The 12445-nt window shown below is 44.4% G+C and overlaps 1 pseudogene; it reads right to left on the bottom strand.

The window, feature by feature from the left end:
• The window catches only part of LOC102002569, a 41830-nt pseudogene that overhangs the window by 9041 nt on the left and 20344 nt on the right, over nt 1-12445 (bottom strand).

Consider the following 12445-nt stretch of genomic DNA (forward strand, 5'->3'; position numbering starts at 1 on the left):
GAAGGAAGGAAGGAAGGAAGGAAGGAAGGAAGGAAGGAAGGAAGGAAGGAAGGAAGGAAGGAAGGAAGAGGATACTATCAAGGGGTGGAGAGCTGGCTCAGTGGTTAACAGCACCCTGTTTTTGCAGAGGACCCAGGGGTTTGGCTCCCAGTATCCACAGGGCAGCTCACAACCACCTATAGTTCCACTGCTGGGGAACTGGACACCAACCTCTGGCACCCACTGCACTTAGTCACTTGGTTCACATAAACTTAAGGCACACACACATACACAGAGAAATAAATACTTTTTTAGAAATGATACTATCAGTAAGCTGCTATTGAAAAAATGGATTTGAGAGGTAAGCTTAACACAAAGTCAATTGTCAGCTATAAGATTGGGGGTTAATTCTCCTGCCTAGCACTGGATTTGGCCCTCTGCTCTGTAAAATAAACGAGTGATAATCTAGAGTGGGTGAATGAATTTTACCCTGTAGTCCAACCTCAAATATTAGTTACAACTGTAGTGAAGAGGCAAGCAGGCTTGCTTTCCATCCCGCCCGGCTCCCGCATGGTTAGCTTTCCACCCAAAATAACAACACACAAATTGTATTCATTTAAACACTGCCTGGCCCATTAGTTCCAGCCTCTTACTGGCTAATTCTCACATCTTGCTTTAAGCCATATTTAGTAATCTGTGTAGCACCACGAGTTGGTGGCTTACTGGGAAAGATTCAGCATGTCTGACCTGGTGGCTGACCCAGAGAGGAGAGGCCAGGCGGAACAGAAACCTCTGACAACAAATGGCACAGCCTCCTTATTATAGGGTCCTATAGGATTTTATATTTCTTTTTAAGGGTAAGTGTCAGGTGTGACTACTGTTAGGTGTGAATACTGTTCGATGTGAATACTGTAAGGTGTGAATACTGTCAGATGTGAATACTGTCATGTGTGACTACTGTCAGGTGTGACTACGGCTAGGTGCGGATACTGTTTGGTGTGAATACTGTCATGTGTGACTACTGTCAAGTGTGACTACTGTCAGGTGTGACTACAAGCCACTTAAGTAAACTAACTCTTGCCATACTCCTGAATGATCCTGGAGAAGAGGGGAGCATCATCGTGAGCCTCTTCCTACGGGTCAGTAAATGGAGGTAGAGAAGTAATTTGCCAGGCAGTACAGTGGCAGTGATGGAGGTAGGTTGAGGTCAGATTTCAACCATGGTCTTGACCAGTTCCAGCTCCCTCTGCTGAGGAAAGAGGCCAATGACAGGCAGACAGACATGGCTGCTAGCCACAGGCTTCTGTGGAAACTCACACTATAGACAACTAGACAGCAATAAACATCCATGAGCTCTTCATACTATGTGTGCTTTACCCATGTCATGTGCAACCTTTTCTGAGGCAGGCGACTATTCTCATTCTTCACATAAGGAAACAGCAGTTTGAAGGCTCACATGTAGGCAGGGATGGATCTGGGACAACCCCAGGCTTCACAGTCTTCAAAGCCCAGCCTCTTCTCGAGCCCTGAGCACCACTCTGGTTCTGGTGCTCTGGGTGCTGCTAAGGTCAGTGGGAGAGAAGGGAGGGGAGACCGCATGCCTCCAACACCCTTACACAAGAGTAAACTAGATCCCATTAGGCAAGGAGCCAACTGGGAAGGATGAAGTGGTCAGGCAGGCTGACTCCGGAGGCACTAGATGGCACAGTAAGGAGTGACTGAGGGGGGCATTCTTAAAGCTTGGGACCCCTAAGCCTTGAGCCTCTTAGATACCACCTCAAGTGATGCTGACAAGCTAAGCACCCTACGGCCAATATTGCTTTAAAATGTGGACCAATAAAGACAGCAACAAGGATGTGACTAAGAGAATGGATATATCACTATATCAGGGGACAGGGTTGCTTTATCTTGGCAGTAGGCTTGCTGTTGAGATGGCAAAACTGAACCCCTATTCACATCAAGTAGGCTAAGATCCAAGTGTGTGATCTGGTGAGACCTGAGAGCGAGCCAGAGCTCTCCCTGGCCCTGCAGACACACAATGTTTTTCCTTCTGCCCCTGCGGTCCAGCCCCAGGCAGGAGACTTATCACAGTGTCACAGGGGTTCTCGGTCCCTGCCTCACAGTAAGGAAAGAGGAGTTTAGTGCCCAGTGGAAGGCAGGGGCTTTTGTGGAGCTCACATGTATAAAATCAACATGCTGAGGGATGGTGGGGTTCTGGGAATGCAGTGATCTCCACAAGGTGGCATGCAAGCTTTCATTCTTGTTTTTCTTCCTAACGAAACAGTGTGAAAGTGCATACTGTCAGAGAACAAACAGAACTACGAGCGTGTCCGTGAGCTCGCATTCAGGCAGTCTACCACCTGACCATGACTTACTTGTACCACTCGCTCGACTGGAAATTTCTGGAAGGTCTCCAGGGCTCTTACACCCAACTCTCATGTTTGTGTTCACTGGTGCTTAGCAGGAAGCCTGAGAGGAAACACAGCCTTTAAAGACAAACTAGCCACACCTCCAAGCTGACGCTGACGTGTTGGGCCGGTGATGTCACCTGATGAGGCCTCATTTTATTCCCTCCTGAAAATGGAGCAATTACTGCTGGTCGTTAATTAGTGAGATCACATCTGACCGAGCACAATGCAAGTCATAGGCGTGTTTCTAATTTTTTCAGCAGCCATCTTAAGAAAAGCTAAGCAAGTGAAAATCATTTTAACAATACTGTGAATTTAATTTGGTGCACTTAAAGATCTTTTTTCCAAATACAGTCAACATGAAAACATCTGTGGGATTTTTTTTTCATTGAGATTTCAAATTGCTCGTGGATTTCTTTCATACTTGAGACGTATCCCAACATTTCCAGTGTTCTTTATTAGAATATGTAGCTCACGGTACCATTTTCAGACAGAGCAATGTTATGTCATAGAATTCTTAGGAGATTTCAATAAGAGAGCACAGTTTTTAAGACCCATTGTGAAATTATTAGTAAGTATGAAGAATTATGTTAGTACTAAAAATTAACATTTATTACATATCTGTTATGGGGTAGCCATAGAGCTAAACACTTTATATACTTAACTCTCAAATCAACTTTCAGAGAAGGACTCTGATATTATCTTTATTTCTGAGTCTCAGGGTAGTGAAGGTCATGTGACCAGTAAGTGATAGAGTCAAAGTTTAAATCTCTAGAATAATTTCTGTGTTAAATCATCCCTCATCCTCAGACTTCATCGATGCTCCATTTACCTAGAAAGGAAGGGCCATCTGTAACGCTACAAACTTTATTGTGCTTTCCAAAGCCTTTTGCGAGATCATATCACTGCTTGGGATCCCTATTGGGCAGGAAATGAGCCTTAATCCCCTATGCTTCCTACAATCAGATCCAAAGTAAATATTCAGCCCTCTAACACGGCTCCTTGGCTCGTTGGTAGTCTCTCCGGTGCCTGATATAGGGGAAACACAGGCAAATATGAATCTGTTTGTCATTGATGTGTGACCGTCAGAAGTCCTCATCTGTCCTCAAACAGCCCAGGAGTAAAGCAAAACTTTAACAGCTACTCATTAAAGGTTTACGGCCGTAATAACGGTGGTTTTCCTGGACTGCCCTTGGAGACACAGTCATGGAGAAGGCTGTGTTTGCCTACCTTGCTTGGCAACAAGATGCTAGCCAGCTTTCCACCAGAGCCAGAAAGCCAGAGTCTTGCCAGACCAACCTGGTTCCTCAGGAACAAAGGGCAGTGCAACCCTTGAGGAAGGAAAGGTTCTGAAGCCACACAGGCCAACCTTCGGTCGCCTTATACGAAAGCACAGATAGGAAGAGACTACGCGGTCACCCAGTGCTCAGTGTCCCGAGCCTCAGTAAGGACAGGGCTGAGCTTTCATGCTTGTGCCCGCCCAGCACCCAGCAGGAAGTCCTCTAAGGGGCTTGTTTATTGATGAGTGCAGTGCTGACTGGAGACTGCACTATCAGTTTCTACCACGGGGAAGTCAGAGCACCTTTCTCTCTAGGATTGACTTCCAGGTGCTTTTCTTGGTCCTTTTAAATGGCAGAAGTGTACATAGCACACTAAGGACAGCTACATGCTAATCCAGTCTGAGGAGACAGCCTCAAGTTGCTGGATCATATTTACTGGCTGTGGCGCACTCCAGAGCTGGTCTTTTCATCTGCACGCCTGCTCTCCTCATCCTTCACCACCATCTGTCTGTACACCTACAATGAGTCATCTGGGCTTTTGGATCTAGCCACCCACTCTCTGCCTACCCGCTAGCTTCATGGAAGGAATGAGTCTCTCTCTACCAAACTCTGAATGGTCCTCGCCAGACCCTGATGTGCACCCTATATAGAAGACTGGTCTGTAGGAGGAGGCCACTTGTTTTGACCAGCCGCCTGGCTAGCTTAGCCCTGAAATAACCACACAGAAACTGTATTAATTAAATCACTGCCTGACCCATTAGCTCTAGCTTCTTATTGGCTAACTTTTACATCTTAATTTAACCCATTTTTATTAATCTGTGTATTACCGCAAGGTTGTGGCCTACGAGCAAAGTTTCAGCACGTCTCTCTCCAGCAACGGATCATGGTGTTTCTCTCCACCTTCCTTCTCCCAGCATTCGGTCCAGTTTTCCCTGCCTACCTAAGTTTTGCCCTATCAACAGGCCAAGGCAGTTTCTTTCTTCATTAATGGTAATCACAGCACTGTTACAGTGATCATCATCCTCCTCTTATCTACAGCTGTCATAGCCCCTTGTGCCCCAAATCAAAGCTATGTCTTTCACACCCTCTCAGATTTACACCTCCAGCCCATACCTTTAGCTTTGCAGTACTAATCCCCAGTTTCTGGGTGAGGATGCAAGGGCTGGAGAGAAGAAAGGCATATCCTCCCTAGCTCAACTTGCTGACCACTGATGGAATTCTCTCTGGGACAAGAAGTTCTCCCCTCTCTCTCTTGACTGGGCAAGTCCAGCATCCAGTCCACCTTTGGTTTTTCAAGCACTTTTGTCCCTCCATACTGACATGCGATTAGAGAATGAGAAAATCATGGCACATCTGATTGACGTGATCAGATTTAAAGCGGGGTTCATTCCGTTGAAAGACACTTAAGGAGAGCCAACAAAGATGAAGGAAAACTCAGCAGCGCTATGACATGTATTCTTTAAGTTAGATTCTGTGATGCTTGACTTTGTCATATGCAAATGAGAGCTTGAATATCCAGTCCCTCTCGTGATCTGAGTTTCTCAAAACATCCTAGAAAACACAGTTATTCCAAATATCACCTGGACTGAAGCTGACGCACAGTGAGCTCCCTCCATCGAGTGGGGCAGACGATCATGGAGGTTGTGTCTTTTCAGCTGGAGCTAATGGGAGGCGGGGCATGTGGGGCCTAAGTGGAAATCGTCACAGAAGATCACATAGTCTCGCCCAGTGTGGAGAAAGGATACAGTTTGGAATTCCACCAAGTCATCTTTCCCCGATGCAAACCTGATGGTCATGTGCCAGGGAAGGGGTAAGTTTCAAGAAGAGGGGTGACATTATAGAACAAGCCAAGTTCATGTGTTTTCCAAAGGAAAATGAGAGTCAGCAGATTCACCTTACTCTGATCCCATGAAGAAGCTTAAGATAGTTCAGGACTTTAACAAGACCAGAACAGAACCGTGCATGGATGAATGAGAGAGAGAGATGGGTAAGGTTTTCCACTCTCTGACTAGTGAAGACTGACAGAAGAGTCAATACCTTTGCTTACCTTCAGACTTCCTTTATTGCGATACTGTGTGACAATGCAGATGGTTCTGTGCACACACCAAAGAAGGGAACGATGTTTTCATGCTTTAATTCACACATCTGGACATCATAGTGGCAATATATCATTATGTATTGAGACTGCCCTCACATGGTGACCATACTGTGTGCTTTACCCCTTTTAAGGTGCTATGAGAGAACTCCTTCCATTTTACAGGCAAAGGGACAGGTGCCTCAACGGTGAAGGAAATCATTGAAGAGGATACTATTGATAAATGATCCAGCAGGAAGAAAACCCAGGGAGTCTCGCAAACAAACCAGGGGGTTATCAAAGTCAAATCCAAGCAATGGATAGTAATTAAACCGCATTGTCACTGACAGATCCTCCACTGCTTCCCTGGTTGTGGCTGTTAATGCCAGTATGTGACACCGGGTCACTGACCCAATGCAAAGTGTCAAACCCGCCCCAAGATCCAAGTGCAAAAGGAATCGGGCAACCATCACAGACTCAGGATGATGGGTCAGAATTAAGGCCCTTAAGGAAAAGGTAAGGGGGCAGGTAGAGGTAGGAGGAAACCAGGCTTCGGGTTCCTTTCTAAGAGCAAAGAGTCTGAGGTCCAAGTCCCTGCAGCAGAGAAACAATGCGTCAAACTAGGAAACACCCTTCCACCTTTGGACCTTTGGGAAGAAGGCCACTTCTCACAGTGGGAACCGAGGGCTGGTGGAACAGAGGGGCCTCACCTGCCAGACTTCCTGCAGCACACTTGGCTTCTTAAGCCATGCTTCTGCTTCGTCATCAGTATAGCAGCAGGTCACACGATTTCCCTGGAATCAGAAACAAAGTAGAAAGTTATTTTTTTTCCTTTTAGTATTTTAAACACATAGGTGTTTTTGCCTGCATGTATGTCTGTACACCCCAGTGTGCACTGCCTGAAGAGAACAGAAGAGGGCATTAGATCCCCTGGGATGGGAGTTACCGGTGGTTGTGAACTGCCATGCTGTGGTAAGAATCAAACTCAGGTTCTCTGGAAAAGCAACCAGTGCTCTTAACCACTGAGTCATCTCTCCAGTCCCAAAGTAGAATGTTCCTAACTCAGGATGATCCAGAAAAGGCAAGAAAGGGGGATGAGAAAAGTGAGGAGAAAGCCATCCATGAAATATAGCATCCAGCTCTTCACGGGCCAACCTCCTTGGTGACACTGTGGTTGTTACAGGCCTCGAACTGTTCAGCAGTAAGGTTTCCTTCAACTGCCATCACAGCCCTTCAAGGTACCTGTGGTTAGCCCCGTTCTGGACAGGATCACTGAGGCTGGGTAGCTTATCCAGGGAGGCACATGTGTGGTCATCAGCCAGATCTGAATATCTGATTCCAAGAGCAACTCTCTCTTCTATGTCTCATCATCATCCAAGAAAATAGTAAGTTGACGCTCTACATCTGGAGTCAGGTGCCTAGTTCAAGTTCATTGTGACAGTTCAGTTTAGCTTCTCCCAGCCTCTCTTTCTCACTCTGCAAAATGTCAGGGGCCACTGCCACCAAATTTGTATGGTTTGGGGAAGGATGGGATGAGTTAAAGCAACACTTGGCACATAAACCTTGTGTGAAATGGCACGTTTTACTTTTGTTACCTATTCTGTCTGCTTTTAGAGTCATTCAATCCCCGAGTGCAAAAACATATAATGATGAGAGAGAAGCTGGTCAGAAGGAATGATGTGGTCTGCAAACCCCAGGGAAGGCAAGGCTCAGATCAGCTCAGTATCATCTGAGATCTGCCCCTTTCGGTACAGAAGCAAGGGTGAAGGGTTTGGGATGGAGACAGGACGTCTATGGAGGAAGGGGTGCCCGTGGGTACTGAGGAAAAGATTCCAGGAAGAAGTGATGCCTGTGCTGAACCCTGAAGGATGAGGAGAAGGCTCCAGCTGGGGTGGGGAAGACGAAGTGGACTTGACACTGCCAGAAGTTGAAACTGCACTTTAGAGCAACAGCCAATGATTGCTTTGCTTGGCATTTTCTGCCTCCATTTCCCGGGACCTATTTAACCTTCCCCAAAGGCAGCTGAGCTTTTAGAGGGTGACTCAGCATGTGCCCTGGGGCATTCAAGGCCAACTGAGAAAGGATGGAGGAAGTAATGTCTGAGCTTCCAAATTCATCTGGAGAACAGGACAGACATTCACATTAACTTTCATACGCACAGAAGTGCCTGGTTTGGTCCCACAGAGGCATAAACATCTCTTCACCCTCTGGGCTCTTGACAAAGGATCTATGATCTGCAAAAATCTTCACAGCAGACGTGCTGCTAATGTTGTAACTGACACAGGTGTGCCTCGTTGGCATGGCTGGAAAACAAGGCACAGCTTGGTTGCTCTCAGGAGTGATACAGAAATAGGATAAACAGGTAGATTATTGACTCTACCTTAATATATAAAACAACTGTTAACCTCAAAATATTTTACATTGGTATGGATTTTAGTTTATTGATATAAATTTAAGATTAATTTTGTTATGCTCACTCTATATTTTTACTCTTGTTTAAGGTAATATATATATATATATCTTTATAGCTCAATAAAAAATGTAAGGCATAATTAAAAATACCAATTTATAAAAATGCAGTTAATCATCTATAATAGCCAAACTTATAGTCTTATTAATAAGGTTTTCTACATATATAAAAATATATTTCAGATAGATAGGTATTCTTCAAACATTTCGAAGACCTACATAATATGGCATTTAAAATCTTTTAATAACAGATTTTTCAGGACAGTGAGACATGTCAGCTCCTGATAGCACCAATGTACTCCAGAAAAGATTATGGGCATTGCAGAAACTCTATATGGAATTTATTTTCTTCATGGTAAAAGCTAGCCATGTGGGCACAGAACGTGCCCTTGCTTCAATTGCTGACAGTTACTGTCCAAACTGAATCAGTCAGACACAAAAAAAGGTGAATGCCAAACTTTGTCAAGGCAAGACAAATCAGTCCTTCAAATTTCCCTGATTCTATATACCCAAAGGATGCTCAATCGTACCACAAGGATATGTGCTCAATTATGTTCATAGCAGCATTGTTCATCATAGCCAAAACCTGGAAACAACCTAAATGACCCTTGACTAAAGAATAGATAAGAAAAATTTACACAATGGAGTACTAAACAGCAGAAAAAAATTGAGTGAGGTAGCCCAGACCCAGAAAGACAAATATCATATGTACTCATTCGTAAGTGGCTTTTAGAAATAAAGCAAAGAAAAACTAGCCTACAATTCATAATCCCAGAGAACCTAACAACAATGAGGACCCTAAAAGAGACATACATGGATCAAATCTACATAGAAAGTAGAAAAAGACAAGATCTCCTGAGTAAATTGGGAGCATGGGGACCTTGGAAGAGAGTAGAAGGGGAGTGGGGAGGAAGGGAGGGGAGTGGAGAAAAATGTATGGGTCAATTAAAAACAACAAAACACTTAAATAAAAATAAATAAATAAATGGATTGTTTAAAACTTTTTTCTGATTCACAGAAAAGTCCGTCAGATATGCTGGACCTGTAGGCCAAAGATGGATGTTTCAACATTACAGAGGAAACTTGGGTGACTGTTCAGGCAGCTAGCAGTTTTTGTCATTTCTTACACTCTTGGAAGTCACTAACCTGCATTTCCCTCTTACTCAGGTAATAATATTATTTCCTCCTCAAATTTTGGATGGAGTTGAAGACTACATAGTTATAATTATAATTTTTCTTTGTTATGATAAAAAGGTAAATTAGATATAATACTTTAAACTCACCAAGATGGGATAGATAATTAAATATTTTTAATTTTTTAAAATACAAATAGAGTAGATATTGTAACTATAAGTCTGACTTGATAATTGTTTTATTGTTTATAATTTTACTATGTTAAAGTTAAAACCTTCCTTTTTGATTAGACAGAAAGGGGGATAGCCCTTCTGTATGCTGTGAATGTATGTTGCTCTCATCAGTTGATAATAAAAGTTACTTTGACCTATAGCAAGGCGGTGCATAGCTAGGTGGGAAAGCCAGACTGAATACATGGGAAAAAAAGGACAGAATCAGGAGAGATGCAAGCCAGCTGTCCAAGAAACAATATACCAGAGGACCAGTAAAGCCAGAGGCCAAGAGGCAATGCATAGATTAATAGAGATGGGTTCATTTAAATGTAAGAGATAGTTAGTAATAAGCCTGAACTATAGACCCAGCAGTTTGTAATTACTATTAAGCATCTGAGTGATTATTTAGAAGTGGGTGCAGGATGGGGTGGGACAAGGAAATCTCTTTTTACAAAGGAGGATAAATTACGAGATCACATAGTCAATACCTAGAAAAGCTAGTCCTTGAACTCTGATCTTTCTGATCCAAAATGTATCTACTTGCTACATGCCTCATTCTTAGCATCAGCACCACCACCAGTAGGACAGGCTCTAAAGCCAGACTGTCTACATTCATGCTCTAGCTGTGGTACTCAAGGAGAGATGGGAGGAAGTCAACTTTCAGAGTGAGACTTGGTTACCTCTATGTTTAATATTTTCAGCACTTTTTTACACCTTCAGAATACAGGAGCCTAATCCTGTTTACGGTAAATATTGATGGAACCCTTATGTACAAAACCAAGCGAATCAGATTACAGATCTGAGTGTGGAGATGGAAGAGGAAACCCAAATCCCTGGGGACATTTGGAAGTAGCTTGACTAATAGAAATCCATCTCTTGGTTTTAGGACACCAAAATCTCCAAGACTTGGTACCAGCCAATCTTCCTAGCCTTCAGCATGACATGTTCTAATATCCTGATGTTCTGACATTCTATGTGACTTCTCTCCTTGTCATTGCTAGCAATTCATTCAACTCGAATGGCACCTCCTCTAAGAAACCTTCAAGTTTCTTTCCATTTCAGGGCTTCCACCTCACCGTGGAGACACCCCTGTGTATCCCTCTGGGGCATCCTGAAGCCTTGAACTGTGCTTGGGCTACCCTGGATAGGAGATCGCTATGAGCGTTATGCAAATGAATTACTTGCAGCACACATTGGTAGGTTAAAGGGGTTAATGTTTCCAATAGGACTAGAGGCTCCACAGGAACATTCCCACAAAAGTGTTGAGCTTTAGAAGACTACCAGACATTTCTAAAGAGTCAAAAGCCAAGTCTCGGCCACAGATGGACCCATATATCAACCACCTCCCCCTCACAAGGCTCAGGGAGTGTTGTGGAAGAGGGGACCGAAAGACTGTTAGCACTGGATGAGCGGAAGGTTGGCCTTGGGGAATTCACAGACCCGTGGTTGGTTACCAGCACAAACTCAACATGAGATCGAGCTGGTTTAAAAGTCCAACATGGAGCATGGATGAGATCTGGAAAGTTTTAGTTGCTGAGGGAGAAAAAGAGAGTCGCTTTCAGAGTAGAGTAGGGGGCCATCAGTAGGCTGCCGATGCCCCAGTGGGTGATCCTGCACACATTTGCGTATGGACTTAGTGTTGGGAGGCATGAAGTCAGGAGAGAAATGAAGATGTTTTGGGGGAGAGAGGTGAAAGGAGGAATGGAGATGTGGGTGCATTGTACAGATGTATGATAGAGACAGATGTAGTTTAATGTTAAATTTTGAGTTTTTGGAGGCAGGGAAGCATTCTCAGACAAATGTAACCTAGAAACTTAGCTCAGGTCTTGAGTCTCTTCTGATTGCTCACTTGAACAGTGAACCGCCCCCTAGCCCTCATAAGTTCCTGTGGAGGTCCCTTTGCAAGTCACCGGGGAAATGTGTGGCCTCCCCTTGTGCTGGGGAAGGACAGTGATGTTGTCATAACGGATCTGCTGCAAGGTGTTTCCATGACAACTGAGCTTTTCCTCTCAGCATCCATAACACCAGACCAGCAATGGCAGCCACTGTAGCCAGAACCAGAATTGTCCCTGTGAGAACCACAGCAGGTGCAGCCATACCTAGAGGTAGAGACAGCCGTTACGCAGGCCCACCTATGAGCAGAGGTAAGCATGTCCCTGAGATCCTACCGTGCTAGCATGGCCAGTATAGTCGCTTCATTTTTTAACAGAAACTTCTATAGTAAGAAGATAGGAACGACTCCAACACTTGGGTTGAACACGAACTATGCATTCTCCGGGCATGGTATATCTAATTCAAAAGTCAGACTCCTAGCCAGTCATTCAGCTATATCCTCCTGCCCAGATTATTTCTGCCTCCTTGAAGGAAGCTCTAAGACTCAAATCTCAGGACCGAGGTTCTCTAGAGAGATGGCTCTAAACAGGGACAATGGTGCCCCTGGGAGATACTGATGGTATCGGAAAACACCAGTTCTAGCTGGAGGGTGCTACTTCTCACCGTCCACAAGCACAGGACAGCTTCACACAGAAAGGTTTTCTGGCCGCAAAGACAGCATTGTTGAGAAACCGTCCCTGCTACCTCCTCTGAGCTGTCGTGCTTGCCTGTTACAGTAGGAGGCTCAGTTTTGCAAAGATCAGGATGCAATCCACAGCCAGGTCTGCCTCCAGGAAGGGAGCCGTGAAGTCAAGAGATATTAGAGGCATTCCTCCAAGGCCTTTAAAGCATAAAAGGCAAAGGTTCGTGTTCAGTGCATTTATGCCACCGGTCTTCACCTCATACACATCAAGAGCAACTGAGAAAATTCTCTGTTCAGGTCAGTGCCCCATTTTTCAATTGGGTTAATTAGCATTTTAAAGTCTAGTTTCTTGAGTTCTTTATATATTTTGGAGA

Source organism: Microtus ochrogaster, chromosome 8 (genome assembly GCF_000317375.1).
Source record: "Microtus ochrogaster isolate Prairie Vole_2 chromosome 8, MicOch1.0, whole genome shotgun sequence".
Taxonomy (NCBI): domain Eukaryota; kingdom Metazoa; phylum Chordata; class Mammalia; order Rodentia; family Cricetidae; genus Microtus; species Microtus ochrogaster.